The 21,924-nt window shown below is 40.2% G+C and overlaps 1 long non-coding RNA gene and 1 pseudogene across 1 annotated transcript; both read right to left on the reverse strand.

Moving 5' to 3' along the window:
* Window positions 1–4,874: 4,874 nt before the first annotated feature.
* On the reverse strand, window positions 4,875–9,624 carry LOC122239487. The gene is made up of 3 exons (XR_006218680.1): window positions 9,460–9,624; window positions 5,593–5,632; window positions 4,875–5,088 (listed from the first exon to the last, which is right to left on the reverse strand). It is a non-coding gene; the product is annotated as an uncharacterized LOC122239487 (long non-coding RNA).
* Window positions 9,625–13,618: 3,994 nt separating this feature from the next.
* Window positions 13,619–21,049, reverse strand: LOC102963632 (annotated as a pseudogene).
* Window positions 21,050–21,924: the final 875 nt, after the last annotated feature.

A 21,924-nucleotide genomic window follows, 5' to 3' on the forward strand; every position in this document is an offset into this window, starting at 1 on the left:
GTTTATAAGGGCAATATTAAATCTTCTTGGTGAATGATGTCTACCACACTTGCGATGAGAGAGTTTTTGTCCCTAACTCCTCCACTGTAACTTATGTAACCCTTGCTTTGAATAACTGCAATCTGTAGATGGTTTGGTTTCTCCTTGTTCTTTGTTAAGTTTATTTATTTATTTTGAGAGAGAGTGAGAGAGAGACCAGGAGCGAGCATGTGCGAGCAGGCAGGGAAGAGGCAGAGAGAGAGAGAGAGAGCCAGAATCTCAAGCAGGTTTTGCGCTGTCAGTGCAGAGCTGGACAAGGGGCTCGATCCCATGACCTTGAGATCATGACCTGAGCTGAAATCAGGAGTCTGACGCTTAACCACCCAAGCCACCCAGGTGTCCCTCTCATTGTTCTTTTAAAATGTTTGCATTGGGGCTAATTCTTCCCCTAAATAGACATGTGCAAATCCCATGACAATTTCTGGTTGCTTTCAATCACAAAACAATGTTCCCCTTCAATAATCAAAGGATCCACTACCATGTCATAATCAAAATTCTGTACTTGGTATGGAGTGGAGGTTTCTGCCTGCGGTGGGTGGAAAGATTGCAGTGGGGAAGGGGCTTATTGATTTTCATCTCTCTCCACAGGGAGCACGTCTACTTCACCTTTCTACTGGGCCAGCTACTCATTCAGACACCTACCAGGTAAAAGAGGAAAGGGGACTTGAAAGTCCTTCCTTCACTGATTCTGTTGTGTGCCAGCACTCTGTCCCTCAAGGCCTGCTTGAAACTTAGACATGATGCTTTCTCTGGTAGATGCTTTAAAGAAGTTGTTGGAGGTTGCCTAAACATTGTCACACAACATAACTGGAATCTGTAGCTTTGACCTGGACCATGGCATGTCTAAACCAGTCGTTCCTTTGCTTCTCCCTCGGTCACTAAGACTTTTGTCATCCTGCCAGCTTCACTTTGCTGATCACTTGCCCTTCTAGGTGGCCAGGACTGGCAACATAATTTGTAGAACTCTGTGAGCTGAGTTCAGTCTATGTAGAACTCGGAGAATGCAGGACTCTTCTCTCAGAAATTATTAAGAATTTCAAGCCAGTGACAGCAGAACATTAAACCAAGTATAGATTCCTTTTGAATGCAGCTCCTTGTGTGACTGGACAAGTTCCATGTCCATGAAGCTGGCCTTGTAGGTGGCTCTCAGGAATGAGACCTAAGACAATCCTGTGCAGGCAGACACAGTCACATATTCTTTGTCTAAACAGGCTCTGGAACATAGGCCAGCTCCCACTTGTTTACTCTGTTGTCAAAGCACTTAGCTAACCTGTATCATACCCTTAGATTTTCTGGATGATAGTCAGACAGTGGTCTCCACTATTCCCTAAGGTTTCAAGGACGCTTAGTAAGATCTCCTAATGGGCTCACAAAAACCCTTCTCTTGTATTATTTTCCTATTGTCGCTAAAATAAATCACAAATTTTGTGGCTTAACACAACACAGATTTATTATTGTACAGTTCTGGAAGTCAGAAAGCTGTCATGGTTCCCAGTGGGTAAAGGTGTTGGCAAGGTTACCTTACTCTGGAGGCTCTAGGAAAGAATCTTTTTCCTTGCCTTTTCCAGCTTCTAAAGGCCAACTGCATTCCTGGGTTCATGGCCCCTTCCTTCTACCTAAAAGCCAAAAGTGTATAATCTTCAAATCTCTCTGATTCTCTGAGCTTTGCTTCTGTGATCATATTGTCTTCTTTCACTCTGACTTTCCTGTGTCCCTCTTATAAGGACCCTGATGATTACCTGTAGTTCATCTAAATAACTCAGGTTAATCTCCCCATTTCAAGACCCTTGTCATGTGAAGTAACATATCCACAGGGAATGGAGACAAGGACATGTTGGGGGCAGTCATCTTTCAACTTACCTTGCTTATCTTTTTTTAAAATGATTTTTATTTATTTTTGAGAGAGAGAGAATATGAGCAGGGAAGGGATGGGGGGGTAGACCGAGGATCCAAAGCAAGGTCTGTGCTGACAGCAGCCAGCCCTATGTGGGGCTTGAACCCACGAACTGTGAGACCTAACCTAAAGTCAGATGCTCAGCTGACTGAGCCACCCAGGCACCCCTACCTCATTTATCTTGAGGCAAAGAGAAGCAGTCCTCCCATCCTTCCCTTTGAATTCACATCTCACTAGGCTAGGGAGGGGTGTATACCCCATTGTGGGTATAGACACAGCACAGCCCTCTGAAGAAATCTTGCTGCCAATCTTGGCTCTACAGTAATTCTAAAAGTACGTGAGGAGTTTAAGAGTCATCTAAGAAGTTCTCCAAATAAACTGTTGATACTCAAGTCCTTATCTTAGGATCTATTTCAAATTCACTTTTGTCTTCTGCGTTCCTGATTTTACTGTTAAAATATTCCAGTACCAATTAGTATATCAACTTTGGTCCTTATAGAAAATGTTATAATAGATTAGTAGGAAAACAATAATACATCATTCCATTTTTTGAGTTAAAAGATTCATTTCCCTGTGATGAGAAGTTAATTTTGGAAATTCTGGGAAGTGGTTGTTTTCCTCTATTCTCTGCTTTGAGTCCTGATACCTTACAGTTTTCACAGTTACATGATTTAGAGTAAAATCTTCAAGTGTTATTTCAAAGAAAAGTTTTTTTTTCCTTTTCAAAATGGGATATTAGAATGGATAGCTGTATGTGACCTGTTTGACTTTCTCCTCTAAATATTTAGCTCTAGGGGCGCCTGGGTGGCGCAGTCTGTTAAGCGTCCGACTTCAGCCAGGTCACGATCTCGCGGTCCGTGAGTTCGAGCCCCGCGTCAGGCTCTGGGCTGATGGCTCGGAGCCTGGAGCCTGTTTCCGATTCTGTGTCTCCCTCTCTCTCTGCCCCTCCCCCGTTCATGCTCTGTCTCTCTCTGTCCCAAAAATTTAAAAAAAAAAAAAAAAAAAAACGTTGAAAAAAAAGTAAATATTTAGCTCTGTGCCAGGCTCCATGACCACTCCCCTCGCTGATCATAGGGATCGAACTTATGTAGAATACAGCTAGCCTCCCTTTCTGTTTTCTTGACTCTCTGCTCCCAGCCTATCACCTAAGCTTGTATATCATTCCTGTGACCAGTATCCTATTTTCTTTCTCAGTTTCAGGGTCTAGAATTGTGTCACAAACCTACCTGGGAACACAGTTCTGACTTCTCCTGCAACTAGGCTCTATTTTTGTCAGAACCTGATGCACAGATCTCTGACCCTAAATTCTTCTCCAAAGGTGGGCCCATCCAGTGCTTCTACCTCTCTCCAGAGACCTGCTTGCCCAAGTCCTCATGGGTATATGGTCTGCCTGCTTACCAGAGAGTGCACCTATTGCCATTTGTTGGATTTCCTTGGTTCTAATCACTTGCCTTGTCCCCCTCCTATGTCTATACCAGCTCTCTAGATCTCAAATGCTTTCTGGACTACCATCCTCCCCTTTTCTGCCGAATCAGAACCTTGATAGCTGCCCTTTCCAGAAATTGTATTTTATCCCTGTTTTAACAGCTCATCCTCATGTGGAATATTCTGCTGGGGATGGAATGCTTCTTATAATAATATTAATGTATAAACTGGGGTATTTTTTATGAAAGTGAAAAATGAGATTTTAGAATTGGGATATATTTTGAAAATTCTATGCATGGGGTATTGTCTGGTGACACTTAAACACATAAAGCATTTTAGGGAGCTATTTCACAAATAACAGTGTTCTCAGAGGCTGAGTTATGCCACAGTTCTGGAGAGAGGGTGCTCATCTTTAAATTTTATTTTTTTCTTCTAATACTCATTGATTTTTGTTTAGGCCGTGTAATATTTAATAGACCTTTTTCCTGTGAAAATGTAAATAAACAAAGATAAAGGTGAATGTTTTCTTAAGCCGATTTTAGTTTTGAACACAACATCTCTGAGAGGTCAAATTCAAGATAATTTCAGAATTCTAAACAGGTTTTATAACCTCTATTGGCAAGAGATCTGTATTTGCAGAATCCATAAAGCTTTTAAGGTATAGTTGATATTGAAACAATAATGACCCTGGAACAGGATATTTCCTGGAGATTGATGACTGGCTGGGAGGGGTTGATGGCCTGAGGTGTAGTTGAGGGCCATTAACCTCAGACAGTCATTAAAGCCCAGGAAATGTCCTATGTCTAGGTCGTTATTGTTATTATAAATTGAAAATGGAAAAAAGAAACAGGCATACAGATGATCTGAAGGGCGCCTCCATTTCCAATGGTTTGAACAGGGAGTGTTCTGGGAGAATTTATTCCCCTGTCCATTAGACAACCAATCTCTCTGAATCCTCTGTCACATCGTCCTTCAAGTGATGGGTCTTTGTGCTGGAAATCCCTGAATTCCCCAGATACCTGGGTAGAGAGAACAGTTTCCTTGTTGCAGCTACCTTTGCTCAGAGTGACTGTATTAAACAAATAGTAATGGTGAATAGCTTTGCCACTGCTCTTAATTGCACCCTACATTGCCATCTATGTCTTTCCCATGGGATCAGCTGTTTTCTTCTCTATTTAGCTGCAGTAAATTTCCCACAGCTAAATTTTAAGGCCTTGAATATTTTGTCTCTGCTTATTTCTCAGGTCCTTGGGGGTGAAAGTGCATGTTATTGGCTTTGCAGTTGTGCTGTCTGGAGTCAAGCTACATATGGCATCCCTGTTCAATTCCTTGTTCACTTTCCAAAAAGTTCTATAATTCAGTGATATTTTGAATTCCCAATTAATAAGTGATGTTTAGTTTGGAATGTATTAAATTTCAGCTTTTTTACCAATCCTATGGTAGCAGATTCACCTTCCTCTATTTTTTTTTTCCAAGCAAAATATTCAAAATGGACAAGTTGTCACTTTAGGATTTCTACTTAGGTTTCATAACAAAGCTGGATGTGAAATATTCAGCTTTAATATTCTGCAACAACTTGCCAGTTTTATTTTATTCATTGGCTATAGGCAATTTCATATAAAGTTTACCAAAAAATGTATCAGAGCAGTATGACCTGAAGATCATCAAGCTACCGTTTCATTTACTCACAAGGTTTGAGCCATGTTTTGGATCAAATTCATCATTGTTGACTGAAAAAAAAAAAAAGAACGAAAGAAAAACTCAAAATATTTCCCTTGATAACATTGGTCAGAAACATCAGTTTTATAGAAGAAGAGCATTTCAGTGTATAGTGCTAGGCTGCCAATATTGTTAGGAATTTTATAAATACATGGCCCATCCTCAAAAGCCTCCTCCTCTTTCTGTAATGCCTATAATGGTACCTGAAATTCCTGTTACTTATGACTTTGGTCTAAGGTATTGAAATTTCCAGTTCAATAAATACAAATGGTAGGGGTGTCTGGGTGGCTCAGTCAGTTAAACATCAGACTTTGGCTCAGGTCCATGATATCGCAGCTCCTGAGTTTGAGTCCCGCGTTGGGCTGTGTGCTGACAGTTCAGCTCTCCCTGGAGCCTGCTTCAGCTTCTGTGTCTCCCTCTCTCTCTGCCCCTCCCCCGCATACACTCTGTCTCTCTCAAAGGTAAGTAAACATTGAAAAAATACAAATGGTAAGTTTTCAACCATTGATATTTACCTTAATTTTAAGTTATTAAATCTTCCAGACCACAGTTGTCCTGGGGATTCAATATAATAAAAATGGTAAGATTCATAAATAATAAAGGGAAGTATCATGAAAATATTCTTTTTTCAAATCCCTGTCAATGTAATCTATGAAATTCCTTTTCTTGACAGGGTGTTCAGAGTAATTCACATTCTCTTTGATGTCTCTAAAAGTCCTCCTCTTCCACTATTCATTTTCAGTATATGTGCTGCCGAAGCAAGCACATCCACCATTAATTTTCATGTTGATACTTTTTTATTAAGCATTTCGTGTGTGTGTGTGTGTGTGTGTGTGTGTGTGTGTGCGCGCGCGCGCGCGTGTGTGTGTGTGCACTGCTCTGTTGCTATCTAGAATCTCTTTTTTAGGCTGACATTTTTGGTGAGGTGGGCTGACTTTCATACAGGCTGTAGGATTTGTTGTTGCCTTATGGTGGCACAGCTCATGAAATGAATATCACCTGATAGGTTGGTAGTGTTACTCTGGTGAAATGTAGAACTCTATTTGCACCAGCTATGGCTTTTTTTTTTTAATGATAATCTGATTTTGAGTTTTTATTTTTGTAGTGTGCCTGTTGATTTCCTAATTTATTTTAATTCAATAATTCTTCTCCTCAAACCTGTGAGTTCCTATATTGCCCCTTCTAGTGGAATTTGGTGCATGTTATGGGAATGGTTTGGGAGATATTACAAATGATGTTGTCCATGGTGACCTATAAAATCACCCCCTGACCCTCTACTGAACTAGGCATCTTGAATCTCCCTTTGGGCCAAATTCCCTCTATATTTCACACTGTTGAAAAGTTCCTGGGCCCTCTCTCTGAGTGGTTCTGTAACCACATCTCTAGTCCATCAATCACTGCTTGTTGGTGAAGGCCCTGCAATCATCCTGGATAGTCTATACAGAAGCACACTGCCATATCTGAATTTTTGAATTGCAAGGATAGACTAGAGACCATTTGAGGACTCTGACTTCAGATTACTTTTTCAAGTAATTTTTATTGTGCTTCTGTAAGGCATACCAAAAGGTGTAAATATCCTGAGTGTACAACCACAATAAAATCCAGACAAGAGAGGGAAAATGAGACAACATCAAATAATGAAAATGTGGCTGTCCTTATTCTAAAAGAAGATAAAAGCATGAGAAAATGTAAGTATATTTGTTGTATACTTTTTTTTATTTGGGTATAAGCTTCTAATGACTACTCTTCTTCTCTGTATTATGATATAATTGTATATTATAGTACTTCATTGTAGGTAGTCAACAACAGGTACCTTAATAATATGCTGGCTAGGTTGCAGAAGGTTTCAGCTACTTTTAATTATTATAATAGTCTTACATTGTTTCAAAATTTTAATTTTATTTTTAAAAAAATATTTATTTATTTTGAGAAAAAGAGAGCATGTGTGAGCAGGAGAGGGGTAGAGAGAGAGGGAGAGAGAATCCTAAGCAGGCTCTGTGTCATTAGCACAGAGCCTGACCCGGAGCTCAATTCCACAAACCACAAGATCATGTCCTGAGCTGAATGCAAGAGTTGGACGCTTAACCCACTGAACCACCCAGGAACCCCTCAAAAATTTAATTTTGAATTGGATTCAAAGCTGTGTTTCCCTCTTCATTCTACACAGGATGACTTCTCCCTACTCTATCTTCTGGCCAGGTGGAAGGCAAAGTGGAAGGAAAAGGACAAGGGTAAACACTTCCCTGTTAAACTGCCTGTGGTGAAGTTGAGTTCTCTGACTGGTTAGTTGTCTTCATGTGTTTGGCTCAAGGTAATCATTTATTGCCTTTTGTGGGCAGGCATGTAGGTACTGGTCCTCTCATATGTAGGTTCTTTGAAGAGTTTCCAAAGTCCTTCCCTACCTAGTGCATAGTTTTGGATGTGAAAAATCTGGCTTTAATTTTCCACTCCCTTAGTGCTTCTTAAAGTTGTCCACCCAAAATCAAGGTCTCCCTTTCCTGGTGGTCAGCTTTCTTGATGAAGTCTAGAAAGACAGCTAGTATTTAGCAACTTTTTTCCTGTCTATTGACCCTTTGGAAAGTCATCCATCTATGACCTGTCAAATAATGGGGCAGGTAGCTTCATGGCTGCCTCTTCTCCCAGCATACTTTCCAGCTCTCTTTCCATGATTCAGGTAGCCCAGGTGTGCTGGCCAAACAGATTGCTGTCTGGAAAATAAACTGCCCAACTTCCCTTCATGTAGACACCTCCTGTTTGTTTGTTTGTTTATTATTTAAATCCAAGTTAGTTACCGTATAGTTTAGTAATGGTTTCAGTAGTAGAACCCAGTGATTGATCATTTACATATAACATCCAGTGCTCATCACAAGTGCCTTCCTTAATATCTATCACCCATTTAGCCCATCTCCCCACCCAACACCCCTCCAGCAACCCTCAGTTTGTTCTCTGTATTTAAGAGTCTATTATGGTTTGTCTCCCTCTCTGTTTTTTGTATATTTTTGCTTCTCTTTCCCTATGTTCATCTGTTTTGTTTCTTAAATTACACGTATGAGTGAAGTCATATGATATTTGTCTTTCTCTGGCTGACTTATTTCACTTAGCATAATACACTCTAGTTCCATCCACGTTGTTGCAAATGGCGAGATTTCATTCTTTTTGATCACCGAGTAATATTCTATTGTATATGTGTACCACTTCTTGTTTATCCATTAGTCGATGGACATTTGGGCTTTTCCATACTTTGGCTATGGTTGATAGCGCTGCTATGAACATTGAGGAGCATGTACCCCTTTGAATTAACATTTTGTATCCTTTGGATAAATACCTACTAGTGTAATTGCTGGGTTGTAGAGTAGTTCTATTTTTAGTTTTTTGAGGAACCTTCATACTGTTTTCCAGAGTGGCTACACCAGTTTGCATTCCCACCAGGAAAGTAAAAGGGTTCCTCTTTCTCTGCATCCTCTCCAACATCTATTGTTGTCTGAGTTGTTAATTGTGACAGGTGTGAGGTGGTGTCTCACATTGTGGTTTTGATTTGTATTTCCCTGATGATCAGTGATTTTGAGCACCTTTTCATGTGTCTGTTAGCCATCTGGATGTCTTGTTTGGAAAAGTAGACACTTCCTATTATTAACATGGATCACTTTTGAACCCACTTCCCTTGAATTTAGGTAACAAGATAATTTACTCTCCTTCTCCCTCATGGAATAGTGTCTCCTTAGGAGGCTACTTTTCTCACTACTTTCTAAGTTCTCTTTTTACATTACACTGGGAGAGGTGGTAATACTTGGTAGTAAGGCTTGTTCTAAACTGAGGTCTGTTAGTAAATCCTGTAGGGATATTCTGTGTATTAGAATATGGGAGTCTTAGCATATTTTAGTCTTGACCTCAATATCAGATGTAGTTCTGGGAAACCTGGAAAATTTCCACTTGATATCCTGCTTCAATCCAAAGGAAAAGGAAAAGGGGGAGAATATTAGATAAAATCATTATTGCTCTTCCTATCTTAAAAGAATAAAATCAGACTCTGATAACCAAAGGTGAACGGGCAGAAACCAGTATGAACCATTTGGGGAAATTTGCTAGACCAGAGAGGCTTGCCAGATCTGCTACATGGAGTCCAGAAGGATGAGACTCCTTTCAAAGGCACCTGATGCAATAGTAACAGTTAAGAGAGAAAACAAAAGTCACATTCTGTTCCTGTTGGCTCTGAATACCTGATCTCCCTCCTGGAAAGAGGAGAACTTAGTATATGAAAATAGAATCAAATTTCAAGGGAGTTGGGGGAACAGAGAACACTGATGTGCTTTGAGTTCAGGTCTTCAGGCCCTGATACATTATACTCCAGGATGTCACAACCAACGAATATGATTTCTGATTACCTTTTGGTCATCACTAAGAGCACCTGGTTTTTTTCTGCTCTTGTTGTTTTGTTGTTGTTTCACTTTTTTTCTTGACAGTTCAAGAGTTTACAGTGAAAATGAAAAAAAAATCTAATGGAGAAAAAAAAAAGAAAGGTAAAGGATTTTGAAAACTATAGCCTACTAATTTTGATGTCATTGTAAGCATCATTTTTGACTAGACTAGTTAAGTACATATGAGCAGTTATCAAGGGAGAGTGATCATTGAAAGCAACATGGATTCCATAACAATAACTGGACCAATCAGATCTCGTTTCCCTTTTATTAGACTAGTGATTCTAAGTAAAGCCAAAATATTTTGTATTCTAAATTCCACGGAGCATCTCACGTTCTCTCATTGCATTCTCAAAGATATGGTTGGGAAATAGGAGTGAATTATTGTTTGCATAGGTGGATTCGCAGCTCTTTGAAAAAAACTCATTCATTAAACAAATAATTTTGAATTCTTGTTGTATTCTAGGCAGTGTGCCCAGTCCTCAGGAGAAGAGACTAGAGAATTAACATTCATTAAGTGTCGGCTGTGTGCACTTATGCTTGGTGCCTTGTACGTGGGATCTCTTTCACTTGTCTGAGAGGTGGATATCATCATCTCTATTTTTACAAGTGAGGAAACCGAGGTTCAGAGTTGTTGTCCAAGATCATAACGTTAGTATGATGTGTGGCCAAGATTCAAATTTTGGTCTACTTCATGGTAAAGCCATGATCTTCCCATGATGTGATTTTCATTGCTCCAGAGAGTAAAGCTAATTACCAAGAGAGGAGTCAGCATAGTAAATTCAGCATCACATGCTGAGTCACTATAATGAGGAACTCTCCATCACCTGGAGCTCTGAGGCCCCTCAAGTATGAGTGAGCTCTGTGCCTGCCCCACCCACTCTCACTGCAGGTTTTCAAGGAAAGAAGGAAGGACTCTTTGTTAGAGATCACAGGATGTGATACCTCTGTTAGGGGAAATGTTGAGTTACATCACCTCTGAAATCCTTTCCAATTAGAGTAGCCCTTGAGTCTGTGACATTCTATGCCTACAAGAGTCACTCTACTTCTGAGAAAATGTGTTTGTTTACTGCCTTTTGACCTAATGATATAGTGAAAATATTATACTATGCTTTCTTTAATTTTTTTAAATGTTTAATTTGAGAGAGAGAGAAACAGAATGTGCACAAACGGGGAGAGACCAAGAGAGAGGGGGAACGGAGGATGCAAAGCAGGCTTTGTGCTGACAGCATAGGGCCCCATGTAGGGCTTGAGCTATGAGATCAGGACCCGAGCTGAAGTTGGATGCTTAATTGACTGAGCCACCCAGACACCCCTATTTTAACTATGCTTTTAAAACTCTTTATGAATGTCATTTTTAAAGACATCATTTTTGAAGTTTTTTATATATAGTATTTTATGTTTACTTCAGATTATTCCTTAGGAAAGATGCTTAAATGTGGAATTATTGTAACAAAGTGTTGGAGTCTTTAAACGTGTGTGTGTGTGTGTGTGTGTATAAAATCCAATAGTTCTTTAATACGTTGTTGAAGGAGGTCATCGGAGAATGTGACTGCCAGTTGATCTGAGAGCTGGACCCAGGCAACTGGAGGCTTCTCATTCCCTCCCCTGTCCTTGCAATGTCTGTTCTACCCATCATTCCCACAGTGGGAGCCATTTTCACAGCTTTGAGAGAACAGTGTATTCTTCAGACCATCTGGATATGGTATACATGACTGAACTCAGTTAAAGGCCTCTGTATAAACTTTAAGGTTCTGGTGGTTGGGCACAGACATCTACTCATGTTGGAGATGCCCAAGACAAGCCTTGTATGTAAGTTCTGTTGCTTTTAAACCTGTCAGCTGCCAATCTGGAATGGTTTACTTCTTTCTTCAGTCTCTCCTTGCTCTCTCTGTACGAGGGCCAGTTTCACATTTTATCCGGAAACTCCTGAGGTTTTCAACCAACAAAAGTATCTGTGCAGAATTATATTCCCACAAGCAGGGCTTGAGAGTACTTTTCTCTTCTCTTCTCTTCTCTTCTCTTCTCTTCTCTTCTCTTCTCTTCTCTTCTCTTCTGTGTTGAATGATTATCACAATTTTGGGTAAATATTTAGGTGAAAAATAGTTATCTAAAATATGCTTCAGTTTTCTTTGATTATTCATGTGGCATATTTAAAAATTTTCATATTTACTAGCCATTTTATCCTTTTAATGTTCATTTTTCTATGAGGTAAAATACCAATTTATATAAGTAATTTATATATTCAGAAAATTACCACTCTTATGCAGTGTATAAGTACACTTTCCCCCCCTCTATTTTGAGTTTTAATTCTCTTTTTTGGGGGGATGAGGAGGGACTGATTCTTTATTTCAAAAAGACCGTTGTCAATTTTCAGAATCAAAACAGTTGTATTAGTGGCTTTTCCTTCTCTGTGGAGATGGCAGTATGCATTAAGCTGAAAAATTACTTGCCAAAGGTGAGAAAGAGGTTAGACTGCTGCTTCAGAACTGTGGAAAAGTTACAGTAAAACCTTGGGTTGTGAGTAACTTGTTCTGTGAGTGTTCCACAAGATAAGCAAACATTTGTAATAAATTTTACTTGATAAATGAGTGATGTCTTGGAATATGAGTGGTATGTGATGTTGAATGTCACATGATCACCACTGAGCCATTGGTTCCCTGTCCCTTTCTCTCTCTTTTCTCTCATTGTGGGATTGTGGGTGATCATCTCCTATGCTTGGATGCTGTGACTCAGGCTGTGATGTTTGGCATAAATCAGTGTTTTTTCAGAATGTTGGAAGGTGTTCACAACTGGCACTAGTGTATTTTTTGTCACTTCAAAACACCTATGGACCGTCCTTTGTCTTTCCATACAAGAGTAAGCTTAGGAATGCTGTGCTTCATTCTAGGTCAGGCTGCCTGCAGATATAGACCCTTTCCTTTGTTGCCTTATTGCCAGTTACTTTATTAAAAAAAATTTTTTTTTAACGTTTATTTAATTTTTGAGACAGAGAGAGAGCATGAACAGGGGAGGGTCAGAGAGAGAGAGAGACACAGAATCTGAAACAGGCTCCAGGCTGCGAGCTGTCAGCACAGAGCCCGACGCAGGGCTCGCACTCACAGACCGTGAGATCACGACCTGAGCCGAAGTCGGCCGCTCAACCGACTGAGCCACCCAGGCGCCCCTTATTGCCACTTACTTTAAACACAGCATATGACAAGAGTTTATTACTAGTTTACTGTAGTCAACATCTGTACGAGCATATACAGTGGTCCCCATGCAGAAAAAGATTCCATTGAGCCAATAGGTAGCAGTGATTCCATTAGTGATAGGGAAAGTCATCTTCTACAATAAGCCTCCTTTCCCATCTCCCTCACACCAGCCACTAAGGTTTTCAAACATAAGTTCAGGTTAGTTTGATTATTTTTCTTTATATTTTATATTTTCTTTATTATTTTCTATTATATTACAGTATTGTAATCATTTTTATATGAATATTTTTGGGTTGTGAATTGAATCATCTGAGCTGCCTTTATTTCTTATGGGGAAGTTCACTTTGATATACAAGTGTTTTGGATTACAAGCATGTTTGTGGAATGAATTATGCTCGCAAACCAGGGTTTACTGTATTTGGAATGTTTTACAAATGGTTGCCACATCATCAACAAAAAAGGTAATTACAAAATGTGTACATCACAACATGCTTTTTTTTAAGTTTATTTATTTTGAGAGAGAGAGAGCATCAGAAGGGAGGGGGGGGTGAGGGAGGGAGAAAAAGAGAGAGAGAGAGAGAGAGAATCCCTAGCACACTCTGCATTGCAAGGGCAGAGTCTGATGTGGGACTTGAACCCACAAACTCAGATCGTGAACTGAGCTGAAACCAAGAGTTGGATGCTTAACTGACCGAGCCACCCAGATGCCCCAAAAGTGATTTAAAATTTTTTTTTTTTTTAGAAAGAGGGAGTGCGCATGAGTAACACGCTTTTAATGACTCTTTGCATTGTGCTCACATTCCCTTAAATGTTGTTCCCAGAGATGCTCAGACTCAAGCCCAACTGGAATCTCTAGGGAGGGGCAGATACTGGTGAAAAAGACACAGGAGTTGGGATGGGAGATGCGGCAAAAGGAGAAAGCAGTCATCCAGTTAGAGATCAGCCCTCAGTTTCAAGGCCAGCTTCGGGCATGCTGGCCTCAGGCTGGAGCTGGGGTCAGAAGGAGAGGCAGCTGCAGGGCAGCTATCATTTAGGTCAGGCAGAAGGTGGTCCAGCATCCTTTGTGTACAGAGGTGTTCCTCTGTGGTGCATATTGGCGTATCTTGTAAATCATCACTTGTCTTCGCTAGTTTAGCACACTCAGCACAGGTCTTTGCCTGCTTAAGTTTATCAGTAAGATTCTTTATCTCTTCTTCATATTTGTCTCCATTCTGAGAGTACTTCTCTGCAGCAGCTCTCAGGCACCAGGTTCTGCTCCATCAGGTCTGATGTCCTCCTCCATCTTCCAGCAGCTCTGAACTCTGCCAGTTCATTTCACTCCTCTGTGCATTCCAGGTCCTCCCTCAGTGATCACCAGCTTCTGGGCCACTCCTTCATACATCCGATCTGCCTCTTCCGCAATGTGCTCTGCTTGTCCGAATTGGGTTTTCTGGAGTTACATCTTTGCTTCATCTTTTAAGGCTCCATTTTCAATAGCCTTCATACCTGTCTTGTTCTCAGTAGTAGGTTTCTGGGCTTCCTCCAGCTTTTGCAGGGCAGTGGCCAGGTGCTCCTGGGCTTCCTCAACCAGCTGGATCCTGCGGTTTTAGGAGACCACCTCGGCCTCAGCTTGCTCCCAGACTCACCTTTCCCCTTCACTTCCCCCTCCAGGGGCTCGGCCCTTTCCTCTGCACCACTGGCCTGCTGCTGCAGAACCAGCATCTTCACTGCCTCGATAGTAGTGGTCCTGGCCACGGTGCCCACCCAGCTGCTGCCAGCACTCGGCTTTCTGCCTCCTGTACTCGGCCCTGCAGCCACATCTCTATCTCTCTTTCTTGGATTTTATTTTTGGGGCACCTGGGTGGCTCAGTCGGTTGAACGTCTGACTTTGGCTCAGGTCATGATCTCATGGTTTGTGGGTTCGAGCCCCGTGTCGGGGTCTGTGCTGACAGCTCAGGGCCTGGAGCCTGCTTTGGATTCTGTGTCTCCCTCTCTCTGCTCCTCCCCTGCTCATACTCTGTGTATCTCTCTCTCTCTCTCTCTCTCTCTCTCTCTCTCTCTCTCTCTCTCTCTCTCTCTCCACCCACCCCCCCAAAAACATTAAAAAAATAAAGATTTTATTTTTAAGTAGTTTCTACACCCAACACGTGATTCAAACCCACAACCCCCAGATCAAGAGCTGCATGCTCTGCTGACTGAGCCATCCAGGTGTCCCTACAGCTACTTCTCTTTAATGTTTTTTGGTTATATGAGACAGAAAGCTTCTAACCAGCTTAAAAAAAAATGGGAATTTACTGGCTCATTGATGGCTCCAGAGAGCTGCCTTTAGGTAGTGCTGAGTTCAGGGGCTTAATAGCATCATCCAGACTCGGAATCTGTCCATCTTTCAGCTTGCATTTCCTCTGGATTGACATAATTCAGGCATAGCTTTCTTCTTGGTGACAAAATGGCCATGCAGAGATCCAGCTTTCTTAGTCACTCAGTGAAGGAAGGTTCCCTTTTCCAGTCACTGTGGTACTCGAATGAGTCTCACTGGGTGGACATGGCTGTGTGTCCCTTCCTGAAACAGTCATTCTGCCCAGGAACATAGAATGTGGGAATGGCCATATTTACCTTGATCACCCACTTTTGGAGGGATAGGGACAGACTTACATAAGCCAAGAGGGAGCATAGTATTAGCCCAAAGGAAAATTAGATTTCTGCTACAAAAAAATTTAGATGTCTATTATAGTTTTAATTTTGCTAAAGATGTTTTCTGATAAAAAGACAAAATATTACGTTGTCACATTTAAGTTTTTCTGTAATTTCTTTTTTTTTTAATTTTTTTTTTAACGTTTTATTTATTTTTGAGACAGAGAGAGACAGAGCATGAACGGGGGAGGGGCAGAGAGAGAGGGAGACACAGAATCGGAAGCAGGCTCCAGGCTCTGAGCCATCAGCCCAGAGCCCGACGCGGGGCTCGAACTCACGGACTGCGAGATCATGACCTGAGCTGAAGTCGGACGTTTAACCAACTGAGCCACCGAGGCGCCCCTGTAATTTCTTGACTAACTTTAAGACTTAAAAAGCCACAGGATCAATAAAATTACTTTTTATTTTCTTCAATTTTTTATGGTTTATATTTTTGTATGTATCTTTTAAGTAAACTAGAACTATATAGAGTTAAAAGTCAAATAAATTACTAAAAATTTTAGTAATATTTATCACTGAAACTGATTTATCACCTTCACAACATAAATTTTAGTGAACACTACTTTCTATTTCTAAGCCTCTTATTGACTTTTTAATGTCTATTTTTTAAAGATTTTATTTTTAAGTAATCTCTAAACCTAATTTGGGGCTTGAACTTAAAACCCCAAGAGATCAAGAGTTGCGGGTTCCATGACAGAGCCAGCCAGGTGCCCCTTTTCTGTGTATTCTTATGCCAGCGCTATAGTATTTTAGTTACTGTAGCTATGTAATAGGCTTTGATATTTGGTGGGGCAAATAAATGGCAGGTAGCTTGAATGACAAGGGATAGGAAGACCTGGAGTCAAGAGTTTTACCTACCACAGTAGAGCCTGTTTTTACCCAGAAGAGGCTGCCTGTGCATGTGGGCTCTCCTGGAGCTGAGTTTAAGGAATATTGAAAGGGAAGAGAGAGTAAGAAAGCAGGGTCATAGGGCCACGGAACCCAAACGTTGCTACTGCTTTAAAATATGGTAGTGCCTGTGTATTACAAAAGATGTGGTCTTCTCTATTTGGAGCTCAAGGCAATTTATTATGTAGGTAGTTGCTTTTTAGAACATTCTTTTTTTTTTTTTTTCTGACTTGTTTTTGACATCTCTAAGTTAGGCTATTGATGCCACTCATGCTTGAGAGAGTGAAACCAGTTACACGTTAGCACTTAATGAGCTTGTTGCTTCCAGGACTATTTACCAGGGAGAGAGGGTGGTACCTAACACTGAGAAATGACAGCCAACGGTTACATAAGCCTGTCATGACGGCTACTGGAAACATTCAGGGAACAAAGGGGCCCCCTGCCCTCCTGATAACATCACTTAAGTGATGTCCTTTTTATCCTGTTGTAAGGCTTATTCTGTCTCTACTGCAGTTCAGAAGGGAATCTTAGAAGGGGTATTATGCTTCTCTTTAGCCATCAAATGTTTATTAAACTTAAAAAAAAAAGTTTGCTTTTGAGAGAGAGAGCATGCATGCGTAGGGGAAGGGCAGAGAGAAAAGGAGACAGAGGATCCGAAGCAGGCTCCACGATGTAAGCGCATAGCTCGACATGGAGCTTGAACCCGGGAACCAAACTGAGATCATGACTTGAGCTGAGGTTGGATGCCCATCTGCCTGAGCCACCCAGGCACCCCAAATGTTTATTAAACTCTTAATATTTGCTGGGCATTGTGCTTGGGAATTTTAATATAAATAAAATATTCCCTTTTTAAAGGGTCCACTGTCAGGTTCAGTAGTTCTTAGTTCCTTGCATTTGCATTCTCAAAATTTAGGCTCCCACTCTGAGGACTTAAGACACTTGACATTGCCCCTTGTGGTCCATTTAGAGGTCAGAATAAATTGCCTTCCATGTTTAAACAGATTCTATAACTTTTAGGGTTCCCACTTATGCCCACTTTGTAGAAGGAAATAGCCCACCACCCCACCCTCCACCATATCTCCTTCTGTTACCCCAGGCCTGACTCTGTTGGTAAGCATGCAGTATTAGGCTCTTTTTAAAAAATTGCTACTCATGATAGAATATATTGCTTTATTTTTCAAACTCAATGTGCCCCTTTTGCTAATGTTGACATGACAAGATTTTCTTACCCTGGACATCTTAAATCTGGACTCTTCCAAGCCTGAGCTTTACCTTATAAAGCTCCATTGTTGCATTCTTGGAATTCAAGGTAGTTATGATTATATTTTACTCAATTCCTATGAAATTCTGTTGTTAACAGGGACATTCTGGTGGGTCAGAAGATGAGCTTGTAGCTATGTCAAAACTATTTCACTCTCAACAAAGCAAAGATACAGTGGCTCTGGGTGCTTCTCAGTAGCCAGGGGTATGCTTCTTTCTTCATTGATCCTATTAAGTGACCAGATCCTGTCTTTTGGGGTAAAAAATATCCATGTAATTATATGCTCTAATTTATCATTCAATGATCATATTAGTTATGTCGCCTTCTTGCATTCCGTCATCTGAGTCCCCCCCTGAGCTGTGAGGCTATTACCCTCTCAGGAAGGCACTGACTTACTCATCAAGGGGGACTACTTCCTCTCCATTCTGCTCTGTCTCCCTGGAAGCCTTCCAACAGGACATCAACATTTACAAATTGATTTGTACTACCTTGGCCAGAATGTAATTCTAATTCCAGTTTCATCTCCTGTAGGCCTTCTACAAAATTCCAACTATTCCTGTCTGAGTTTCCCTTTCTTGTAGTCCAATTGTTGCCCCTCAGCTTTATTTATTTGCTGATTTTTTGACAAAAATCTACCTTTTGTCAATCTTCTTTATCCTTCAAGGGCCCTATTTATTTTCTAGCTCTTCCAAGAGGCTTACCTGAATACTCAAGCTGACTTCAAAGTCACAGTCACTTATATGCTACTAATTTGGTACTTAATTATTAAACACCTTCTATCACAGTGTAGCAGTTAAGGTCATAGGCCTTAGAGATAGTTCTCTGGGTTTTTGAGCTGCTTAAATTTGGGCAAGTTATTTACCACTTCTAGGTTTCAATTTCTCCATTGGCTTGGTAAAACAGGGCTAAGAATGACCTTTCCTGGTATCACAGCAGAGTCCATCTAGTGTTCTGTATGTAGTAGATGCTCAAGAAGTAAGGAGGAAGTGCTTGAAGCTTCTTTTTGACAATGATGGGTTTGCTTTAGAAAACAGTTTCCTGGGACACCTGGGTGGCTCAGTGGGTTAAGCATCCTACTTTGGCTCAGGTCATGCTCTCACGTTCTGTGAGTTCGAGTGCTGACAGCTCAGAGCCTGGAGCCTGCTACGGATTCTGTCTCTCTGCCCCTCCCCCACTTGTGCTCTGTCTCTGTCTCTTTCTCTCAAAAATAAATAGACGTTAAAAAAAAAGTTTCTTAAAAAAAAAGTAGTTTCCTGCTGCAAAATTTCTCATATATGTTGAATAAAAATGGTCTATAGGCAAAAATCTTTTTGAATTCTTAGATTAAGGATTATGGACTAATGCATATGGTCTCAAATTTTCTGAATTAACAATGTGATGAAATTAACTCAATCTCATTGGAGCTCAAAACAGGGTGATAACAATTGTCATATACTTCCCTGACAGGTGTCAGAAGAATGAATAACACATTAACAAAAGAGTGTGGCCATATGTAAATTACTGAAACATTGAGAGTTTCTGGCCTTTCTCATGAATGATATTGAAAGGTATTTAAATAGATTTTCAGGAAGTTTTCTTTGTGAATTGGTGTCTCTTAGATTTTCCCAGCAGTCTTCTTGGTCATGTTTAACCATTGTCATTTAAGGGAGGATTGATTTAGTAGCAGAGTTCCCCCCCCCCCCCCCCCCCCCCCCCCCCAGCCAGAGAGCTTGTTTTAATGTTATTTTCAGAGAGTTACTGGCTGGCCCTAATTTGGTGTATCCTGTAGGTCAAGGCTTTTCATTTTGTGCCATCATATTGTCCCTCTTTTGAAGCCTCTCTGGTTAGCTCATAATTTCTAGTTTGAGTTCTGTCACAAGTAACCTGTGGGATCTTAGGACCTTATTTTCTAAACAAAGAGATAAATTTGATGATTCTCAGTAATTCTGAACATTAGCATATTTCCTTTAACATCACCATCAATTGTATGTATGTGGTGGAGGAAACACTATATTAACTGTATACAGTTTTTATATATGATTTTTTATAATAAATGGCCAGTATAATTTTATGCCATTTTCATAACTACCACAATCAAAATTTGTGTTTAAGCCTTTTACACTTCAGCATTCAAATGTTCTTAGTCACTGACATTTATAAATGACATACTGGTACACTGTTCTTGATTTTAACTGCATCATTTTTAGGACTTAGAGTGTAATCTTGTCGAGATTTCCAGAACTTTGCATTTTCATTTACTTTTTGGTTCAATTCATACATATGAAATATTACATATAAACATATGATATATAATCAATACATAATATATCACATATATGCAATATATAATCCACTAAAGAGAACAGTGATGTAATATATATATAAATTATACTTTATATATATAACTTTTCCTTAATTGAATTATATATCAAATATAATATGTATTGAATATATATAATTTTATCCTTAATTGAATTGTGTATTGAAGGTCAGCTGGAAGATTTTGTCAGATAGATGTTCTAGCTGAAGGTTAGTCTCCATGATACATGGATTCATTCTTCCAATTTCTACTAATTTAAACAATTCTGAGTGGTTCCTGAAGCTTCTGTTGCCTCTGATCATGTTGCCTGTGTGAAACAAATTTCTGTAAATTGAACACAATTGGAAAAATTAATGCTATATTACGTGTGTGTGTGTGTGTGTGTGTGTGTGTGTAATCTTTTGAAGATATTTTAAACCAAAGGTTGGAATCCAAATTTGAGTTAAAAATTCAATAAAATTGGTTCCAACAATAAAAATAACATGACTGAAGTGGTTGGATGAATGTTCACCTTCAAATGTTTACCATTTTGCCGATGTGCAGGCAATAATGACTATTGGCACTTCATAACTTATTCTGCTGCCTAGAGGTTGTCAGATATTTTTTTAGACATCTATTCTGTGGATCTCAATTTTAGAAATGTTACAATGGAAAAATTATATCTTGGAAACAAGAAAGCATGGTGTATAACTGTCAATCAAGTGTAACTTATTTTCCCTTGCTGCCCTGCTCCCAAAGGCATGTTAGTATTACTTATATTGTTTTGCCATAAATATGGCCCTTAAAATATTTAAGGGTTTGAAAGCCACAAATATTGATGATGTTGGGTGTGGCCCAAATAAAGGCCACTATATTGCATGAAAAGCTTGGTAAGAGTTTTGGTACCCTCTCATTCTTCAGGGGAGCCTTTCTGTTAAGGTATCAGAGGCTTTTCCCTTGCTTCAGGAAGCCCATTGTCCTGTCCAGGCAGAGAAATTAAATTGGTTGGATATTTTATAGATCTCTCTTGTTCCTCCTGGACACAGAAGAGAAAGCCCAACACCTGACGCTTGGAGAGCTTAAGCCTCTGAGTGAAAAATTGCCATGAATTTGAATGAAGATAAGAGAGAAGGGGACAGTGAAAGATGTTCCAGTGGTGAGAGATCATCGGTGTTGGCGGCTGCCCCTCCCTCTTATCTCACCTAATGGCGGTTGCCTGCCAATGTTTATTTGTCCATTGCCATTCACCAGCTGCTCCTCTACCATGTTGTTTTCCTTCCCAGATGGCAACACGATGTTCCACGATAAAACTGACACAAAAAACAATGCAAAATTTGTCTAAGAGAGGTTCAGCAAGCATGAGAAAAACATCTGATATCTCTCAGAGCCCGCCAAGTTCGCAGCTTACAGTGCCAGAGTAATTATGGGATGATTTGAACAGAGGCAATGCATGGGGAAGCCACTTCCAAATGTATCAGGTAGGTTTCCAGAAGAGGCAAAACATTCAGCTTTCTCGTTCCTCTGGCATCCTGACAGAATCAATGAGTGCTGCCTCTGGCTCCCAGAAGCCTCGTACATTATGGAATCTGTGCTTTACCCCATGCCGCCTAATTAATGGCCCACTATTTTAAAAACTCTTTTATTCAATTAGACTCTGCTTTCAATACGATAAACACTCTTGCTATCAAAATCCTGGGAAACCAACATTTATAGGCTGCCTTCTTGCCAAAGCATCTGCTTTTCTTTTGCTCTTGGTCTTTTATTTGGTCCATTCTTCATTTGGCTGTTTGATTCTGTAAAAATTGACTGCTATTTTGGGGAATTATATGAAAGGAGAGGGTTCCTCTGCCATTTTGGTATTCTGAGGGCTATTTCTCCCTTAGCCTCAACACAGGAGCACAAACCAAAGAGAATCATTTTATTATTATAAATTCCAAAGAGCCACAGATGTTGTTTAAAATGTTGTTGGTTTGTTTTTATTATGAACTTTATTGTCAAGTTGGTTTCCATACAACACCCAGTGCTCATCCCAACAGGTGCCCTCCTTAATACCCATCACCCCCCCACCCCTCCCTCCCACCCCCCATAAACCCTCAGTTTGTTCTCAGTTTTTAGGAGTCTCTTATGTTTTGGCTCCCTCC

The sequence above is a fragment of the Panthera tigris genome, chromosome B3 (assembly GCF_018350195.1).
Source record: "Panthera tigris isolate Pti1 chromosome B3, P.tigris_Pti1_mat1.1, whole genome shotgun sequence".
Taxonomy (NCBI): Eukaryota; Metazoa; Chordata; class Mammalia; order Carnivora; family Felidae; genus Panthera; species Panthera tigris.